Source organism: Cupressus sempervirens, chromosome 1, assembly GCF_028749045.1.
Source record: "Cupressus sempervirens isolate cs-2001-9-10 chromosome 1, ASM2874904v1, whole genome shotgun sequence".
In the NCBI taxonomy this organism is placed as follows: Eukaryota; Viridiplantae; Streptophyta; class Pinopsida; order Cupressales; family Cupressaceae; genus Cupressus; species Cupressus sempervirens.
Genome location: NC_143118.1, coordinates 834,452,310 through 834,473,427, shown reverse-complemented (window position 1 = coordinate 834,473,427; position 21,118 = coordinate 834,452,310).

Sequence of the window (21,118 nt, the reverse complement as noted above, 5' to 3'; positions counted from 1 at the left end):
TGTTGACTTTATCATTTACTCGATAATAAGTATTGTTATTCTAAATTTTCTACGTCGATCAAGCTCAAGATCATATATTTGAAAATGTGAATTACATGTATGAAGACATGAAGCAAACAAAGTTTATCATTTACCCTACAAGATGGAAAAATTAGGCTTGGATTACCATTGCAATGTCCCCACTATTAGAGTTAGCTTGGGATGAGTAACACTTGCAAAAGGAATGTCATAATCAAACAATACCAATTCTAAATATAATTTTCTACCCTCTATCCTAATCTCAAAACTTAAGGACACCTCCAAATCGAGATCCCTGGCCCTTGTGAAGATCTCCAAGGTTTTGAATGATATAATATCAATTTTAGAACATCCTTAATTATTTCACCATCATCTCAAGAGTGCACCCACTAAGGTTCTTCTTGGAAGGGGTGTTTTGTAATGGCCACCCATAGTTTGCTTTTTTGTTATATTTACCAAACTCATTTATGCCTATTTTATGTGTGTTAGTTTCAAGGAGATTGGATTTATAATTATGACATTATTTCATGACTTGGATTACATGTATGGCGACAAATAATTACTTAGTTTATTATATTTCACATGTTGATTGTTGATTATGATTACTAACACATTAATAATGTTTTAATGGTTCTTAGTTAATAAATGTGGTTGCTTTCAAGATGATGTCAAATGACAAGTTTTCATGTTTGAATATGTGATGATTTATACCCGACTTATTATAGTACTTCCATACTTGCATGTGTATGGTGTGCGTGTTTGTTTTATTTTTTTGTTCATGTTTGATGTGGTTAAGGGAGGGAGTCGTAGTCACCTGCTAGTCAGGATTTATACGATGTACCACTCCCTACCATTGCTTATTTAGTTTAGATATATTTATATGCATGTACATGCTTATCCTTTATACAAGATTGCAAGTACCAAGCATCGACTTCCCTCAATTGCCAAGATGAGCATGCCCTATAACAATAACTCAATGATAAGAATGGGGAGATAATGTTCAAGTCCAATCCCAGCCATAGCTTAAATACTTGCCTTGCAAAGAGGACTCGTAACTAACTTTTCACCCTTTTTAAACCCATCAATTTATCTTTGTTTGTGTTGTTTGACTTTGAGCTTTGGTCTATTTTGGTAATGTTGCTTTTATGTGGATTTTGCTATGTGATTTATGTGGTAAATGATTTAATTATAATGTTTGGGTTAATTATATATTTAAATATTGTTTGGTTAAAAATAAAATATTAATGTATGAGAATATTTAGTTAATTTAAAAAACTAATTAAATAAATGCTTTAATTTAGAAGTCTAAATTTAGAAAATTGGTTAAAGAGAAATTAGAATATGATGATATTTAATTAAATATGTACTTCAGTTTAAAAGATTTAATTTAAAAGTCTAATTTAAGAAGTTGGACAAAAAGAGAATCAAAATATTAAAATATTAAAGATTTAATATTGCTTTATTATAATTATTTATTTAATAATAATTGAATTAGGGTTACATTTAAACAATGAGCTTTGATTATTATTATTAATTTAAATAATAAATTATGCTTTAATTAGTGCTTGCACTAATTAATAAACTGGAGAAAAAAATATAAAAGAACTAAATTTAAAGATAAAGTTATAATTCTAATTGTGGCGTAGTTATATTTATTTAATTTAATGATAATTATTTAGGAGTTTTATTTTAATAATAAACTCTAAATAATGTTATTAATTAAATTAATAAATATATTATTAAAAATGCTTCGAAAATTAATTAAAGAGAGAAAGTTAATTATTTAAATTAAGATATTTTGTAATTAGATATTTAAAAGAGTTGTGCATGAAAAGGTAAAAGGTAATAAAGTAATAAACAGTAATTGATCAGTGAGTTCCCTCTCGTGATTGCACAATCAGAGCCTCAATTCGGGGGAGAACTCTTTATCAGAGATTTAGAGCTCATTTTGCAATGACACACACATTTTGGAGAGCAAAATTTGGAATTGGATCAAAAGAATTGTTGAAAGTTTTGGAGGGTTTGGATTTGCATACATTCACATATTGTCTCAGATTTTAGATGTGATTTTGAGGTAGGGTTTGAAAACCAATTGTAAAATTTTATTGAAAGATTTGTCTACTTCATGTCTTCTTGGGTGTTTGCATATTGTTTATTAATTTACTGTAATGATTGTTGAATAAAGAATTATGTTGTGAATTTTTTTTAAAAGAAAAACTTATTAATCAAGAAAATTTGACTGAGAAAAATTATAGAAAAACTATAGAAAAATTATTATGACCGTATTCTTTTAAACCCCCTTTTAATATAGGAAAAAATCAATTATAGAATATTGGAAGAAAACAATAAATTGAGCAGTTTGGGTTTCAACTTTAAATTTGTCATTAGAACCATGTGATTATCATGGATTTTCTAAATAAGGATAAATATTATTCTTATATCTGAAATAATTCAATTGCAATATGTATTAGAAAAAGAAAAAGATTCATTGAGAGGAAAGCATGTTGTAATTAAACTTATGCAGGCATGTAAAAATATATATACTAAAAATAGAAGCTAAGTATAATATGGTTACATGCATGTGAAAACAAATATGCTAAAAATAGAAAGCTAAGTATAGTAAGGTTACATGCATGCGAAAACAAATATGCTAAAAATAGAAAGTTAAGTATAATAAGGTTACATGCATGTGAAAACAAATATGCTAAAAATAGAAAGCTAAGTATAGTAAGGTTACATACATGTGAAAACAAATATGCTAAAAATAGAAACTAAGTATAGTATGCTTGCATGATTTGAGAGATCAAAGACATGTGAAAATACTAATTGTATGTTTATTTTTATTTTATAGAAATATAATTTAATTTTTAGATTTATTTATTTAAAAATAATAATAATAATAATAATTTCTAAATTTCTAAATGAAAAAAATATTATCCATTTAATTATAAAGTGAATGTTAGTATTAGTGATTTTTTAAGTTTAATTAAACTCTTAGTTGCATATAAATGATTTTATAATTATTAATGCAAGAGGGAAGTTAATAAATAAATATTTATAATTTTATTATATTTTAAAAGAAGTTGTGGTGTGGTAGAGTTCACTTTGTAATCATTTAGTTAATAACTATTTGACTTTATGAGAGAAATTATAAATAATTAAATTAAATTTATAATTTTATCTCTAGTTGCATTATGAATTAAAGGAAAAGTAAATATTAATATTAGACTTAAATAGAAGTCATATTAATATTTTAGAAATGGAAATTAATATCAATATTTAAATATAATAATATACATTTATGTTATTAATTAAATCATTTATGCTTTAAGATTATTAAAATTAATAACATGATAATATTGCATTGTATTTTATATGCACAAAAAGATTGTATATTTAAATTCTTATTGTTTTAAATAAGTATATTAGCATAACAATTTATATTAACATGTATATTCTTACCTTATTTCTAAACACAACCTTATGAACCAAATTGAATAAGAGAAATTGGTGGAATTAAATTATGTGGCTGAAAACTATGTGTTTTCTAATATTCTATTTATAGTCTTGTGATGTTTATTTTCGTGATGGTTTTTCTTTGTGGGTTGTTTAGTTGGCCAAGTTAGGATGTGCACTAGAGGCATTTTTTGAGATTTCTTTTATGATTATTTGACTGGATATCATGATGAACTTTTTTATTTTAAATGAGATTTATGTCTTATGAGCTTTATGAGAACTTGAGTTTTGAGAACCAATGTTATTTTTGGGTTGCCTATTAAGGAACCGAATTCAATCAATATTACTCTTGGGGTATGGGACACTATCGTGGTTTGTGATTTTTGGGAAGGTAGTCTAGGTGCATGTGTATGTGAGTGGCTTGCAATGGGGGTCGGGGCCCAAAGTGGTTGCCAGGGTAACTCATTGTCAATTGTGTAACAAGTGATAATATAGTAATTAAAATATCTTGCCTAGGCCTTTTCCTTGAGATACATTAAAAAAGATAAGTTAGAGATTTTTCCTCGTCCATGCCTTGAGTGCTTGTATAGACTAAGGATGAGATGGAGATGATACCTTGAGAGGTATGACTAGTTTTCTCATCTTCGTGAGAGGGTATCCTAGTTCCGTATAGAGTCACTAGGGGGTCGGGGTCTTAAGAGACTGCTAGGGTATCCTTAGAGTTGGCTCATGTGATGACACTCCATAGTATGTAGCCTGAGTCTCCTTCATGGTTTTTTAATATTTTTCTCTAGTGTTGTACTTGTTGGATATTACTTTTGATGGTGTATTTATTGTGAGTTGTTACTCATTGATTGAATGTCATTTATTCTTGACAGTTGACTTTTATTAATGATTGATTAGTTATTCATTGGTGGTGTTTTTATTATTGGAGTTAGTGATTGGTAGTTTACCTTTATTGATGACAGTTGTTATCTATTGGTCATTGTGCTTGTGACACTTGACATTAATTTTGAGGTGGTTGTATATTTTTGGTCTTGGTATTTGTATGTTGACTTGGTATGAAATGTTAGTATTGGAATGAGTGCCCTTTCGATTTTGATTATCTTTCTTCTTGAGTAGTTTGTGTTACCCTTGAGGTAGTTTTGGCTATTAGGATTTCTTGCCTAGCATTATTTTATGATTTGATTATCTATGTGTGGATCATACATTATCTCTCCTACACTGTGGGAGTGGGAGACTAATTAGGTGACCACATGGTCAGGAGGTAGTGTATTCTTACCATGTGGGTCCCCCTCAAATTGACAGATGTTGGATGCTCCTTGATACAGTGGTACCATTATCATTCTTCCTCTTATCTTGAAGACTTCTATTCATTTGATGTATCTATATATCGTGTGTTTTGAGATCCTACAGGATATTGTATTATATATTGATGTACTTGTATCTATTTTCACATACCCTGTGACATGTACAGTGGATTTTTTTTTTTTTTGATGGGTAAACAGTCGAAGCCTAGATTATTGTGTGTTAATCGCGAGTAGATTCGAACCCATGACCTCCCCGGTGAGAGGCTCACAATTTACCAATGCGTTGTATGCTCTTGCCTAGACATGTGCAGTGGATGTTATTCATTGGATGTGCTTTCATATTTTTAGTTGTACTTATGCATTTTCTTATATGACTATGTATTTGTTTATTCATTTTATGATTATGGACATTGTAATTGAGACTTAAACTTATTAATAAAACTTTCTTAAGTGTGACTCAATGCGAAGGAACCCTTGAGGAATTGAAACTATATTTGTAATTGATTACGTGTTTTTGATGTGTATGTATATATTGCTTCTACATTATTGTTACTTTGATGATGTTTTTAAAAAAAAATTAATAGTTCAGTAAACTTTGTAACATATTAAGTTTATTTCTTTTGGGTTCTTGAGTGGGGTGTTACATGTTTCCTATCCAATACCTTATCACATATGCATATGTTGACTTGTCAAAATATTTTGGCACTATTATGACAATCTCATCTAGCCATTTATATGGGATTATACTAATCTCTCATGCTCGCACTATTAGACATACATATGGGGATTTTACTAACCTCCTACATTGGTATTATGAGGTATTGTTTGCCCCATTTTAGTCACTCATATAGAGATGAACCCAAACCCTACACTAACATGTAGCCTATCATATAGAAATGAGTGTAGTCCCTACACTACCATTATAAAAATTATAATTCATTAATTCTTAATACATAAATATAATATTAAATAATCATTAAATATCACTATATAGATTTCCATAATTCAACATGCATAAATCTTAATATATCATTTTTGATATATATAGATTTTATTGCATATATATATGTGTGTGTGTGTGTGTGTGTGTGTGTGTGTGTGTGTGTGTGTGTGTGTGTGTGTGTGTGTGTGTGTGTGTGTGTGTGTGTGTGTAGAATAAATCTTTGAATGTATAATATACCTTTATGCAATGATGTATTTACCTCTTCCTTAGCTCCCATATTATAAGAGGTAATTTTATCTTATTCAAATTTTTTTCTTTTTTCTTAACATAAATGCTAGGTTAAAAGATGTATGAATATAGTTTACCATTAATGAGAGTATAAAGGTGAAACTCCCTTCGAAGGATTAGTGAATTATATATTCTATCATGTTATGTCTTATCCTTCCATATATATTGTTATTCCTTCAATCCCACATTATAAAAGGTAATTTTATCTTATTTAAAATCTTTTACTTTTCCTTAAAATAAATGCTAGGTTAAAAGATGTATGAATATAGTTTACCATTAACGAGAGTACAAAGGTGAAATTCCCTTCAAAGGATTAGTGAATTATATATTCTACCATGTTATGTCTTCTCCTTCCATATATACCATTGTGCCTTCAATGAAGAGAGGTGTCATTCTAAATGGAGGATTATCTTTTTTCATAACCACATACATAAATATTGTTTCTAATTTAATTATTATTATCAACCATATTTTACTAATCACTTCCTTCATACATAGTTGATATTTTCCTTCTTTTAATCATTGACAATGGTTTATCGTCATTCCTCTTCTTAACTAGCTAATTAATTTATAATTTATAGTTTTGTATGGCAATATTGTGATCAATATCATTGATGATTGCACTTGCATTAGTTTTGATATTAGTCTAATCATTGTTAGTTATTAATTTCCACTAACATATAACTAATATTTGCCCATGTCAACCTATATTCATATTGTATATGATCCTTCGTATAGCTTGACATCTCTGAAATTTTTTAAGCGATCGCCTCATAAAAATTGTGGAGAACTGATGCCTTACTTCCAATTCCACTATTAATGCTTGAGTTTAGGTTTTGCTATTCCATGCATAATTTAATTTAGAAGTATGATTTTATTACTATCTTATTAAACCTTAGTTTTTTTATCAATGAATAATGCGTAAATTGTGTGCATAATATGCATGTCAAAGTGACTATTTTTAATGTTGTATTAAATCTATGCAAAAGGGGCTATTAGCTTTATAACAGCATTGTCTTATTGTTGATTTATAGCAGCTTGAAAGATGTAATCAAAGATAGTGTTTGTGTGTGAAATATGTGTCTTTTTATATATATATGTGTGTTCTATTTTTTTTCCTTCTCATGTTTCAGATTCTACAATTGGTATCAGAGTTGTATGGAAAGATATGAGGCAAGATATTATCAAAGTGGATAAAGATCTTAGGGTATAAAGAGTGTTCGTGACATTATATGGGTTGGAATATTTTGAAGAAGATGAGAGTATGCAAACATATTTTGAGCATGTGTGATTTGGGCAAAGGAGTTTGAGAGAAAATTGAAAAAGAAAATTGATGTCGTGCCGATTTGGTTGAAGAAAGAAAGAAAGATGTGCTGAAAAGATTACAAAAGAAGACAAATTGTTTGAAGAAGTCATTTTTTTCAGTTTCTTCATTTGGTATTAGAGTTGTATGGAAAGATCTGGGGCAAGATATAATCAGAGTAGATGAAGATCTTGGAATTTGATTGAAGAAAGAAAAAAATTGTGTTGAATGATTAATTATTGTCAACTCTCCAAAGAACTATATGTATGGCAATAATTGTGCAATTGAATATGCCTAAAAATCCATTTTATTTAAATAACAATGAGCTTCATTAACTTGGAGTTAAGTGTGACTCTCGAACTATGAGTCAAGCATTACTTTTCTCAACACTCCCCAATAATGCTAAGACACACTATTTTATGTAATAGAACTCAACTTGATCCATCCACCTCATAGTGAAACCCTTCATCACTAGGGTCTAATAGACTCACATAGCACTTCTAGTAGAAGTGAACTATCTCTTTACTAATTTCTCTCTTTCATGAGAGATCACAAGACTTAGTCTACCCCTCCTTTCTTTAACATAGAGAAGACTCATAACACTTTCATGTGACAATCAAAACAATTAGTTATCACCTACTTCACTCAAACATTGGAACTTGATACACCATTGTCGCTTTTGATATGCAAAGTTTGAGGTTTGTACAACCTTTTCAACATCTTTGAGACCTTCTACCAATAGGATCTATCAATCCATCTATAATCAACCTATATACAAATTTCATAGATTGTCCATCACAATCTCTATTCCAACATGTATTTTCATTGTGACTCTTCAACCCACAAATTTGACAAGGCTGAAGATCCCAACATTTATTTGCTAGATGTCCTTCCCTATGACAATGGGAACATGAAATGCATTCCTTACTCTAGATTAGTTTTCTTGAACATGCAATACTAGAAACATCAGATCTAACTCATTTACCAAATCCAAAGCCTTCAATTTTGGCTTCCAAATGGGTTGGATGGGATCCTTCATGCCTTGCCCATGCTTTCCTAATCTGCTTCCATTGAATCCCATTTTCTGTATAAGCTTTAAACCAATATTATATTTAAAACAACTTTTATTGTCATCAAGACAAACACCATCCATACCTATAGGCATATTCTTACCTTCATCTTTGCATTATTTTCCTGAAGAAACTTTGACTACATCATCAACATTAAATAAATACAAATCATCCATATCACATGCAACTTCACAAACCGGTTTCTTTGATTTCAATTTTTCTTTTTTCAAAAATTGTAACTCTTTTTTTTTTTAAATATTCACCTTTCTTCTTAACTTTGTCAAACAACTTTAAATTATCCTTTAATTCACCATTTTCCTTTTTGACAATTTATAGTTCTTTTTCGAGATTCTCAACTTGGCATAGATAATCAAATCTTTCCTTTCCAAAATTGTTAAAATTCTCTGCCAACTCTAAATTATACTTCTCCAAAATTTCCAATTCATCTTTCAAACAATCTTTTTCACAAATTAAACTTTCATTCTCTTTCTTAACCTTTTCTCATGTCTTCCCCATTTAAATAAATAAAAAATCTTACACAAATGAATCACCTGAAATTATGGCTTCAATATCTCCTTTGAAATTCATGGGAGACTTCTTCAAACAATTCATCTTCTTTTGTAGCCTTTGTTGCACAAGGTTCTTTCTTTCTTCAACCAAATCTGCAAGACATCAATTTTCTCTCAAACTCCTTTGCCCAGATCACACATGCTCAAAATATGTTTGCATGCTCTCTTCTTCAAAGAAAGTCCAGCATAGATAATCTCATGAAAAATCCTTACACCCTAAGATCTTCATCAGCTCTAATAATATCTTACCCCAAATCTTTCAATATAGCTCTAATAATATCTTGCCTCGGATCATTTGATAGGGAGGTTGGAAGAACCAATCATAGGTTCATGCTCTTAGTCTTATTGGAATACTTCTAGGGTGTCTTCACCACACCACTTGTCACCTATAGGACCTTTCGTGTCTAAGTATCCCCTTGTCTCTCTATTCAACCTAACTACCAAGAAAGATTCACCAATGAAGCCACAACTTGATGCATTCTTGCTTCAATCACCATAGCCCTTAAACCTTCATAAAGACTCTTAACCTCAAAATCTTCTACTTAACCTACCAGAGGTGTGGAGGTATTCCCAAACACTTAAAATCAACCAAATATGGGTGTTAGGAGTCTCACTTGTTTCAACTTCTCACCTGATTTCATTAATTCTTCACAAGCAGGCCTAAAAGGCTACTAGCCCCAATTACGTCTCCTATTGCTAGAAAATGGGGATTTTCTCCCTATCCTTCCAAAGAAACCCTATAAATTTTCTTAGGATTCTTGGATCATGTTCCAACCTCTCAAGGATTTTATGGGTCTTGGGGTCACCACCTTCTGTACAATACCTTAACTCAATTTGAGTGAATTTAGGGGTTTTAGGGCTCTAACTTGTTCTCCAAGTTTGAAAGTGTAAGGCTATCAAATGGATTGGTATGAACACACCTTCTTCACAATACTTTGGAAAGACTCCTATCTACAATCTCCAAGTGTAATTATGGCTCTAACTATCCACCTCTGCAAGTTATGTTGTTTGCACCTTGGTCTTCCCTAATCGAACTCACCACAGGCTCACCTAGGGCAAGACTTTAAAAATGGCTTCCCTGCACTTGAGGGTCAAATATAATTTAAATTGAATATACAAATAGTTTACTTACTAATCCCAAGAGGTCATTTAGAATGGATGGTGGGAAAGTGAGTTAGAACCCCATCTTTGCCAATTGCCTAGATAGGACCAGCAACAATGCAAAAACAAGAATATTTACAAAAGGAAAATAAATATACACAAAGTTTCTATCAAATGCCACATGTAATTAGGAAGAAATATAATCTAATCACATTGGGTATTGCAATATCAACTTCAATCCACTAACTACCCACTGTCATGAAAAATGCACCAAATATGCTCAAAAAGCACTTCAAAACTCCAATGTTCAGAACTTTTGTTCGTACAATGCATTTCCAACCCTGTATCTTGGTCAAGGCATGTGTTATGTAGAGTGGTTGGGTATTTATTTTTCCCTTAGGGCTCTTTTTTATCAAGTTCCAACATTTTGACAATGTTGTCCAAGCAACTTTTCAAAATTGTAAAGTTGCACAATGCAACTTTTACATCTTTTTGTGGCAAGTTTCTCCTAACTTAGCCAAATGAATTCCAATACTTCCCAAACTTGACCAAAGACCTCAAATATGGTAAAAAAATTATCCTAACCCATCCTAGACCCCTACTAACCTCATGATGATGTCACCATTAGCTTTGTGCAAATTAGGGGCTTTTACATCTTGTTGATCCCTAATTTCACTTGCAAGTGTCCTAAGATTCTTCAATTCAAACCCTATTGTACTCCTACCATGTTCCACATGACTGTATAAAAAAAACTTCCGAAATTCCCTAAAGGCACACACACACAAAACAAAAACTTGGATTAACCAAGTAATCCTTGGGTGCTCTGGCACCATCTTTCCATATAGCTCTGATACCAAATGAAGAAACTGAAACAAGGGAGGAATCAAAATACACAAACTAAATAGATATTTTAATAGATCATAAAATAAATTTTGACACAGGCACAATATATTTCATTGATTCAAGAATCCATTATATTGCCTCAAATATGAGGTATTTATAGTTATTGTAGGTTGTTGTTACTTTCTATTTTGTAGCTTAATAAACTCAATAACCTGGTATCACTATATAGTGATGATATATCCTAAAAATAATAGACATTTTTTTCTTACATTTCATGCATTTAACATGCATTATTTAATGCATCTCATAATCATGCAAACTGCAATTAAAACTTACAAGTTTTGCATGGCATAAGAGATAAATGCATACGATTTAATTATTATCAACTCTCCAACGACTTATATGCATTTCAATAAATGTGCAATTGATTTTTCTTAAAAATCCATTTTATTGAAATAACGGTGAGCTTCATTAACTTGGAGTTAAGTGTGACTCTTGAACTGTGAGTCAATCATCACTTTTCTCAACAAAAATGAGTGTATGTTTTCGATCGATGGTATCGTATCTAAATTAGTTGCTTAATGTGTTGCTCATATGATAATCAATATCCTTGATATCATTCTCCTTTTGATGCTAACATTATCATATCAATGTGCTCTTTAACCTTTTAGTGTGAAACTTGTATAGTATTGGAATGCCATGATGGCTATCTTCATAGATGCATCCTCTTCATCAGATGTATATTTCTATTAGTACAATTTATCCTATATAGTCATGGTTCTATTGATGTTATACTATTGATCTTTACACATGTGATCTGTAGAATTAATGATGCAATTTGTATAAGATGTTGTAAATGTAGCAATCATGGTGTCTCCTTGATGTAGCAATCATGGTGTCTACTTGACATAGCAATCATTGTCTTAATCAACTTACTCCCTTCAGTCCACACTATGTTATTTTTCTTCAGTTATATTTGTATTAAATTTGTATCTTGTTTTATTTATATATTTGTGAATAATGATAATATATTTATTCATGCAATTATTTACATGTTATTTGTATATTAATTAATATATAGTATTTAATTCATATTTTTTATTGATGTATTTAATTAAGGAATTAATTGTATTTTCATATTCCATAGATGTGTATTGTGTGTGTGTGTGTGTGTGTGTGTGTGTGTGTGTGTGTGTGTGTGTGTGTGTGTGTGTGTGTGTGTGTGTGTGTGTGTGTGTGTGTATCACAACTTATGACAATATCGCTTAGACAATTGTCTAGCAACACAAGGAAAAAGTCATTGATGTGTCTACTTTAAAAAACTTGTACCTTTTTTTTATGTGTTTTTGTTCTCTTTGATGTCTTTGGTTATGCAAATGTCAACAACCTTGTTAGGTTCCTTATTATAATCAAATCAATTACAAACTTCAAATTTTTATATAAACTGTTATAATCAAAACAATTACAAACTTTAAATTTTCATATAAATTTACTTAATGATTAAATGGAGAGATCCATACTACAATAATTAATTATCTTCAAAATTATAATACCATTTACTAATTTAAAAATGGTAAATATATTTAATTATCAAAACATTCTACTTGAAGCACAAGATTATATATAGAAAAGAAAGGAAATTAAATTGTTGATTTTTGGGTTCTAATCAAAAAATTTATTGAGGTTGACATTGAAATGACCAAAACTATCTTATCCACTATATGATTCAATAATTCTGGTCTAATGATCCCACAATTAAGTTTGTACAAAGTGTTATAATATTCTTCATATTTATTCCATCATAATTATATTCAATTTTAACGTAGTTTTCTTGCTAACTATGTCCAATTTGCCTAAATTTTCTTAATTATCTTTAACCGATGTGCCATGAATCATTTTAAGAAATACACACTCGATAAGACATATTTATTATACTTTATAAAAATTAAATAAATAAATAAAGTCAGCCTTCTTAGGCATGGCAAACCAACAACTTAGTTGAGAGGTGTACATCGTGTAATAGTTCAAAACAAATTATGAATAGGTTGAAGTAATATGATTATATACATTGATATTGATGTGGTTAGGAAAGTTATATGAGCTAATTAGAAATTGAATGAGTTTAGTAGTATAGATATAATATAAATTTATAACATGATCTTGCACCATAGTTTTCTTGCTAATTGTGTGTCCAATTTGTCTAAATTTTCTTAATTATCCTTAACCATTGTGTCATGAATCATTTTTAAAAATACACACTTGAGAGATATCATTATTATACTTTTAAAAAAATTAAATAAATAAAAAATGTCAACCTTCTTAAATATGGCAAACCAACAACTTAGCTGAGAGGTGTACATCGTGTAATAGTTCAAAACATATTATGAAGAGGTTAAAGTAATAGGATTATATAGATTGATATTGATGAAGTTAGGAAAGGTATATATGAGCTAATTAGATATTGAATGAGTTAAGTAGTATAGATATAATATAAATCAATAACATGATCTTGAATTTTCATTGACGATAACATTTATCATAAGGGAGAATGCTAAAGACTAGTAATCGCACCTAAATGTGTACATCGTAGAGGCATGGAAGATCATTTAAGTATTTTTTCCTTTGAATGTCTCTTCCCCTCGTCCTCTCTATATCTCCTTACCTCTTTATCAATATATCTTATCATCCACATATATTTATATCTCTTCCTCTTCCTCTTTATATTTCTATGTCACCCTTTATATCTTCCTAGAACTATTTCTATCTTTACCTCTTAATCTATCTCTATCAGACTATATCTATCTTTCTCACATCCTCGCGCTCAATATTCATATCTATCCTCTTCTTCCCCCTTCATATCTAAACACATCTCCCTCTCTCTATCCATCCACTCTTCCCATCACCTTCTTTGTATACTTTAAAATCTCTACATCTCCTTTATCTCTATCCTTTTATCTTTCTATCCCTCTATTTCCCTATCTATCTCCCCCTGTCTACCTCTTTGATTATGTCTCCTTTATATATTTATATCTTCCATATGCACTCTCTCCCTCTATCACACCTTTCCCCCTCTCTTCCCTATGCACATCTCCCTCTTTCTATCCTTATATATCTCCCTTTCCCACCTCTCTTTCTCCCACACACACACACAATCTCTCTCTCTCTCTCTCTCTCTCTCTCTCTCTCTCTCTCTCTCTCTCTCTCTCTCTCTCTCTCTCTCTCTCTCTCTCTCACCCTTACTCCTCTCTCTTTATGACTCTTTCCTTCTCTCTATATCCCTTTCTTTTATATTTATTCATATTCTTGTCTACCAAACATATGCATTCATTGACATGTTACTACTACACCAAAATATAGGAAGACTAGTAGTAGGAATACACACATATCAAATCACATGCAATTTTTGTTTCCTATGAAGTATTAAAATAAGACCTTTTGTGTAAGCTAAAAACAAGGCAATTTGAATATTGTAATTAAAAGTAATATACAGTCAAAGCTTCACCTCAACAAAAATGTGCAAAGGAATCATCCACATTTCTAAAAACATTAACCTGCTTGTAGATCATTTTAACATTTGTTTTTTTTTCATAGGTAAAATTGGTTAGTTTATCTCTAGTGTAGAGAGCATGTCTAAAATTATTTTGAATGGGCTGACTAGAGTACACTCTACAAATATGTTTTACCTAAATTGCATGAGAATAAATAGCCTCAATCTAGAACTTGTATTCATGTATGACACATATATGTCATGAGTATGTAATGTACATATAATAGGAAGAAAATATAGAGAGAGAAAACTATATAAAATTAAAATAAATGATATCATAACAATTACTTTACTTTTGGTGTCTTAGAAGTGGGTGCTTACCACATAATTCACCTGTGAGCTCTTCATTAAAATAATAAACATAATAATTTTATAAAAAAAGATTTAGGCTTCCAGAAGTTCAAATGAAATGAGAGGCTATAAAGTTGAAACAAAATCATATAATTGTATCCAATAGTTGTCACGGTGATGTAACGCCCCGTCAAGGAACCCAAAAGAAATTAACCTAAGGTTTCACTAAGTTTTCCAAATATTTATTTTTTAAAGATAATAACTGAACAACTACAGATATAATATAGTAGAAGCATTAACATACACATAAGCACATACCATAAAACATATTACAATTCTTAAGGGTCCCATGACGTTGAATCATATTTAAGTTTAATTAATACTAAAACCAATATATAACGCATCCACATTAAAGAACAACTACAAGTACAAATCCATTTAAATAATACACAATTACAAGATGCCACTTGGCAATAAATAGAATGCACAGTCATCCACTATACAAGTGATGGGGAATGAAAGGCTGAAATAATATACATCATGAAATAGATTGCATCATCTCGTAAGATCTATGAAATCAAATACAATACACTAGGTATAACCATCCAACCGAACTATAAGATCAGAAATAAAGGTACATCTTCACAAACTCATCTAGCAGCGGCATCCAATGGTCAGATCTCAATGGTATAAGAAAATGCACTACCGCCCAACCTCATGAAACCCAAAAGGGCCCACTCCCACCATGCTGAGGAGATAAACTCAAGTCCCAAACAAGATAACAAACTCAAAAGTCAAAACCAACATCTAGGTTTAAGGACTCACCTAAAAGCAAACTATCTCAAAGGGTACCAAGACACAAGTATCAACTAAACCTAGAGGCAACATAGACACATAGGAAATCTACTATGCAAATGGGCAAGTATCATTGCATGAGCTAACTCTAAGGTTACCCTAGTAGCCCCTACGAACTCTAGACCCCCTAGTGTCTCTATGCAGCATCAGTATCCTTTCGTACAAACAAGGCATACTAACAAGTCAACTCTAAGGATACCCTGGTAGTCTTTTAATACTCCAAACCCCCTAGAGACTTTCTGTGGTACCAGTATCTTATTAATTCATTTTAAACCCATTTAATGAAATGTTATCACTTATTAAAATAACCTACAATGGGTTACCGGCCAGCCTCTTTAGGGCCTCAGCCTCCATTGCAAGCCACTTTTGAACATGACATATAGATAACCTACCCTAAGCTCAACAAAAGAAAAAGATCACAAATGACCATAAACCACACATCAATTCTTAAGAAAACAACTCGAACGTACTGAAAACATCACTAATCAAAATCACAGATTCTACCAATAGGATCATCCTAACAGGACTGATCCAAAAACAAGTACACATAAATCAAATCCATGTCATAATATGACATCACCAAACAAACAAATCATTTAATCACCTCAATCCTATACAAGCAATTAGGAATTAATCAAGGATAACTGATCGAAGACTCAAAGGTTATATCAAGAAAGTCACACCATTCACCTTAGTCTCACACAAGAAATTGGAAAGTGTACACTCAAAAGTGTCCCTCTCCAAGCCCTTCTATCCAAGGGATTCCATTGAATTTGGAATGCTTGGATGTCGGCTTGGAGCTCCCTATCCACATAGTGCAAGAGATGTGTTCCAAGTAAATAGCTCTCAACTGAGCTTTAGGAATACACTTCTTGCTAGTAAACCATGCAATGGGGGGTTCCAAAGACAAGATGCAAGGGTGAAAATGTCCACAAGGAATTCCACAATGATGCAATGCAAGATGAAGCTGAGCTAAAATGAGAATGCAAGATGCAACTACTCCAAACAATATGCAAGTGTTACAAGTCCGACTAATTACTATGTGAGGTAAGCTATTGTAAAGAAACTACATTAACATGCAACTATGCTAGAATTCCATATGCTAAAAATGCCATGGATGAGAGAATGTAGACAAGAAATAGAAGTTCTCTACAAAGAGCTCTAAAGAATTTGAATAGTAAACCTGCAACATAACAATACTCAAGAGTGTGGATCCTTTGAGGGGGAAAGCTATCTCCCTTTTAAATTTGTATGGATGGTAGAGATCAAGATGAAGATGGTGGATGATCAACAGTGGAATTCGAAAAGAGGAGTGATCCATGTGCACACACAAGTCAACCAATAGAATATAAATTGACTTGTCATATTAGAAAAAAGTCACAAAGCCTTTTTCTTTTAATTTGAAAATTAGAAAAGGGACTTTATGTGTGCACTTTAAGTGGGTTAGAAGAATGGGTTCCTTTATTTAATTAAAAGGGGACATATTATTTTAATTAAATAATGAACTTAAGATAGCATAGTCAAACTATAGGTTATAATCAAATCAATTGATTATTAGCAATTTGATCTAGGTAAATGATTAATTAAATTTAGCCAAAATGTTGAGAAGGGGGCTAATACTCTAAATGACCATTTTTAGGTGATTACATTTGCCCCTCTTTGACTAATGTGTGATCAATCTAGGAACACATTACATCAAAGAAAATAGAACCCAAGTAGGCAGTGATAGATATAGATATCTGATATCGAAGAATGAAATGCAGAAAGAGATAGCACATCCTGAATGTACAGCCTTATAGCAATAGTACTGAACACTAGGAAAAAAGATGATGTTAGAGTTCAAGAAGAATGCTAACACCTAGTAAAGCATAAATATCAAGAGCAAGTGCAAAAGATCAAACAAATGCTCCTAAGAAATAGATAGTTGTAGCGAGTGATGATAGAGTATTTCTACCCCCTCAGGATTGAAATCAAAATGAGGTAAGGAGATGCAAAAACAAGCACAATATGAGAAAATTGAGGTATAGCAGCATCCAAGATGACAGATAGATTATTAGAACCAAAGAGTGACTATTAAGGAATGACAGAATGCCCTAATTTGACTAGATTTGACCACGAAGGATACATCATAAAAATGAGGTCAAATCGAGTAGAAAAATGATTTTAGACATGAGAGGGTGAATTTGAGTAGATATGAAGCATGGAAATGATGAAGACATAAAGAAATGATAATGCCTTAGCGATGATTCAGAGATTTAGACCTCAGAAGGTCAGCTAACTACTTAGAAGAAGGTAGAATTTTAAAATGAAATTTTGACTATCAAGATGAACTTGGATTTCAATTTTGATCCCGAAAATGGGTCCAGGACATCAAAATTAGCCAGGGTTGCAATTTTTGCAGAATTTTGAGGAGTTTGAAAAGTAGGTCAAAATGAGGTCAAAGGCTATAAAAGGGGCCCAAGTGTCATTTTTAAAATCATTTGTCTTTTTTGATTTTTGAGAGCTTTGTGAGTGGTTGAGAGAGCATTATGGATTTGGCAAATATTCCAACTCATCGACACCATTTTGAGCGTAGCTGGTTGCACAACCAGCTAGATCACTATAGGGCGCTAGTAAGTGACTACTTTTTTTGTCATTTTTCAAGCTTTTTTGGTCTTTTATGCACATTTTAATGGTTTAAACGCAAAATATTGTGCGATATTTTAAAAGTATTGCAGGGGTACTTTACAAAATATCTCACGATACATCATGTTACATAAATGTATCACACGGTTATTTTGAAGCATGTAGTATGGGACATACCCATTTGTTGCCCGGACTGGTGCGAAATATCACACAAAAAAATTGTGTCACATCACTTCACAAAAAGTATTGCACGATACTATTCTAGCATTTTGTATCACTTGCATATAGGAAAAAGTATCGCATAGCCTTTCTTTGAGCATTTTTCATTATTATTTTTTACGTTGTGAGCATTTTTTGATTGTGTATTGATGTTTACATGTTTTATGTTTACATCAGGTATTTCCAGCGCTACTTATCAAAGCCCCCAAAGTGGTGGGGTTGCGTGTTATGGAGCATTTGATCGATGATGAGCTTGAAATGATATCAATCATGGGATTGAGATGGGTTGTTTGGATGCCCCATATATGGGCGAACCATGGGCTACTGACTACGCTGGCTGAGCAGTGGCACAGTGAGTATAATACCTTCCATCTACCAACTGGGGAGACCTCAATTACATTGGAGGATGTCTATCAGATTCTTCCAATGTCGTGCTACGGTGATTTTGTAAGTTGTATTCTTGATTGCTCTTGTTATGTTTTGCAAGTTCTAATATTGATGCGAGGTATACTGATGCCAAGGTTGTTGAATGTCATAGGTATACTATGACCAGACCCCGACAAAGGGGCGAGCAGTCATGCAACAGATGTTCCAAGATGTTAACATCTTGGACCACCATTTGAGTTGGGAGTGACTCATTGACGAGTATGGAGCAGATTATCCTCTTCCTAGCTTGCTATGTTCTCTAGTAGCCCAGGCCTTGGTGACAAACAGGGATCGGAAGGGCTTCCCACTAGGATGGGTTCAATTGGTGGTGGATCTGATTACACAGCCACGTAGGATGGCATGGGGGCCAGGGATATTGGCAGATATGTACCATGAGCTCCATGAGATAATATACCATAATGGTCATTCTTGGGCATGCGGGGCAGTGTTGGCACAGATTTGGGCCTTGGAGCATTTTGCAATGATCTGACCATAGGTACAGCCACAAGAGTTGAGCCAGCCATATATTTTTGGTTACAAAGGATTTGTCCCACAGACTCATAGAGGAACATGACATATTACCGACTCATTTTTGATGAGCTAACAGCGTTCACATGGCAACCCTACTGAGATTGCCAGAGGTGGTCATATGCCTAGGAGTTGGATTATATGAGGTATAGCAAGCCACTAGTAGGTAGGCATTCAGAGATCGTTGAGAGGTTTGTGATTAGTAGAGTATGGTAATAGTTTGCAAAGCGACAAGTGATATTCGTGGAGACTACCACTTATGCGTGTTTTCATTCTAATGAGGCACGGGGATGGTTGCCTATGCTGGATTATCAGATAGCGTTGCAAGAGACAGCGTCTCTAGTGCGAACTCCCTGGGACTATCGCCTAAATGTGGTACATGTAGGAGTAGACCCAACATATTTATATGAGATGCAAAGACATCCATTTCCACATTTTACAGAGCTGGATGCATTGCCCGTAGCAAGGGGACACAAAGGAGGTGGAGGTGGAGGCAGTGGAGGGAGACAGATGGAGGTTGGAGAGGGTTCTCGCTATGGGAGGAGGAGGATATGAGCACAGGCCACCAGGGAGGAGGAGGAGGAGGTGCCACTGAGGCGATGGCAAGGGGGGCGAGCAGAGGTGTAGGCAGAGAAACTAGCCCGAGGGGATGATGATCGAAATGCGAGGATCCATACTTTAGAGGCAGAGCTACAGGCAGCTCAGGTCACTATTGCAGTACAAGATTAGCAACTTATGGATGAGTGAGCTTGGGGAGATGAGCTCCATAGGGAGAAAGATGCGGTGAGGCGAGAGGTGTCTTAACATGGTGTATGCATTGCATATTATTATTCTGCCTACAAGGGTGTGGTGCTGCCAGGGTAGGGGCTTCCTAATTACTTGGAGCGGGAAGACAGGTCAGAGGGTGCAGTATAGCCGCCAAATAGGAGACAGGCTCCACCACCAGGGCCACCACCAGCTGGAGAGGGTGCGAGCCAATCATAGGCTGATTATAACAATTTTGAAATTTTTTATTGTACACCATGTATTTTTGAGACAAATATCCAGATTTTGGATCTCACATTTGTATATATGAACAACGACACATTGAGATATATATATATATATATATATATATATATATATATATATATATATATATATGTACATGAGATACTGGATTTTGATTGATAGATTTTTGTACTTCTCTTATTTTGATGGATGTTTCGGCATTTTGAGTTTGCATGTGATGTTTCAGTTCTTGTTTCCTGCTCATGTATGTGTTGTTTTGATGTTTATGTGTATATGCTCATATATCTCTCTCACGTATGATGTTTTAGCTGTCATGTGTATGATATAGACTTATGTTTCTAAAAATATGTGACACTTGGATAGATTGAATGTGATGTTTAGATTAACCCCTTGTGATGATAGGATAGCAAAAAAATAGAGATGACACAGAAGATCAAGAAGATGAAAAGACATGATAAAGAAGAAAGCAAAGAAAGATGCAAAAATAGTTAACTGATATGTCCGCAAAAAGGATGAAGTGAGAGCTCTCCCCATATGTATCAATGTAAATCTAAACTAGAGAATGATCCTATAATGCAAGCTAATATGCAAAGTGGTTTACCAGCAAGAAACGCATTACATTTAGATTCTTATTTCATCATTGAGTGTTTATTAGGGACATCATGATCATACAACCATCACTAGTTTAACTATATGGATATGAATATGATCGATA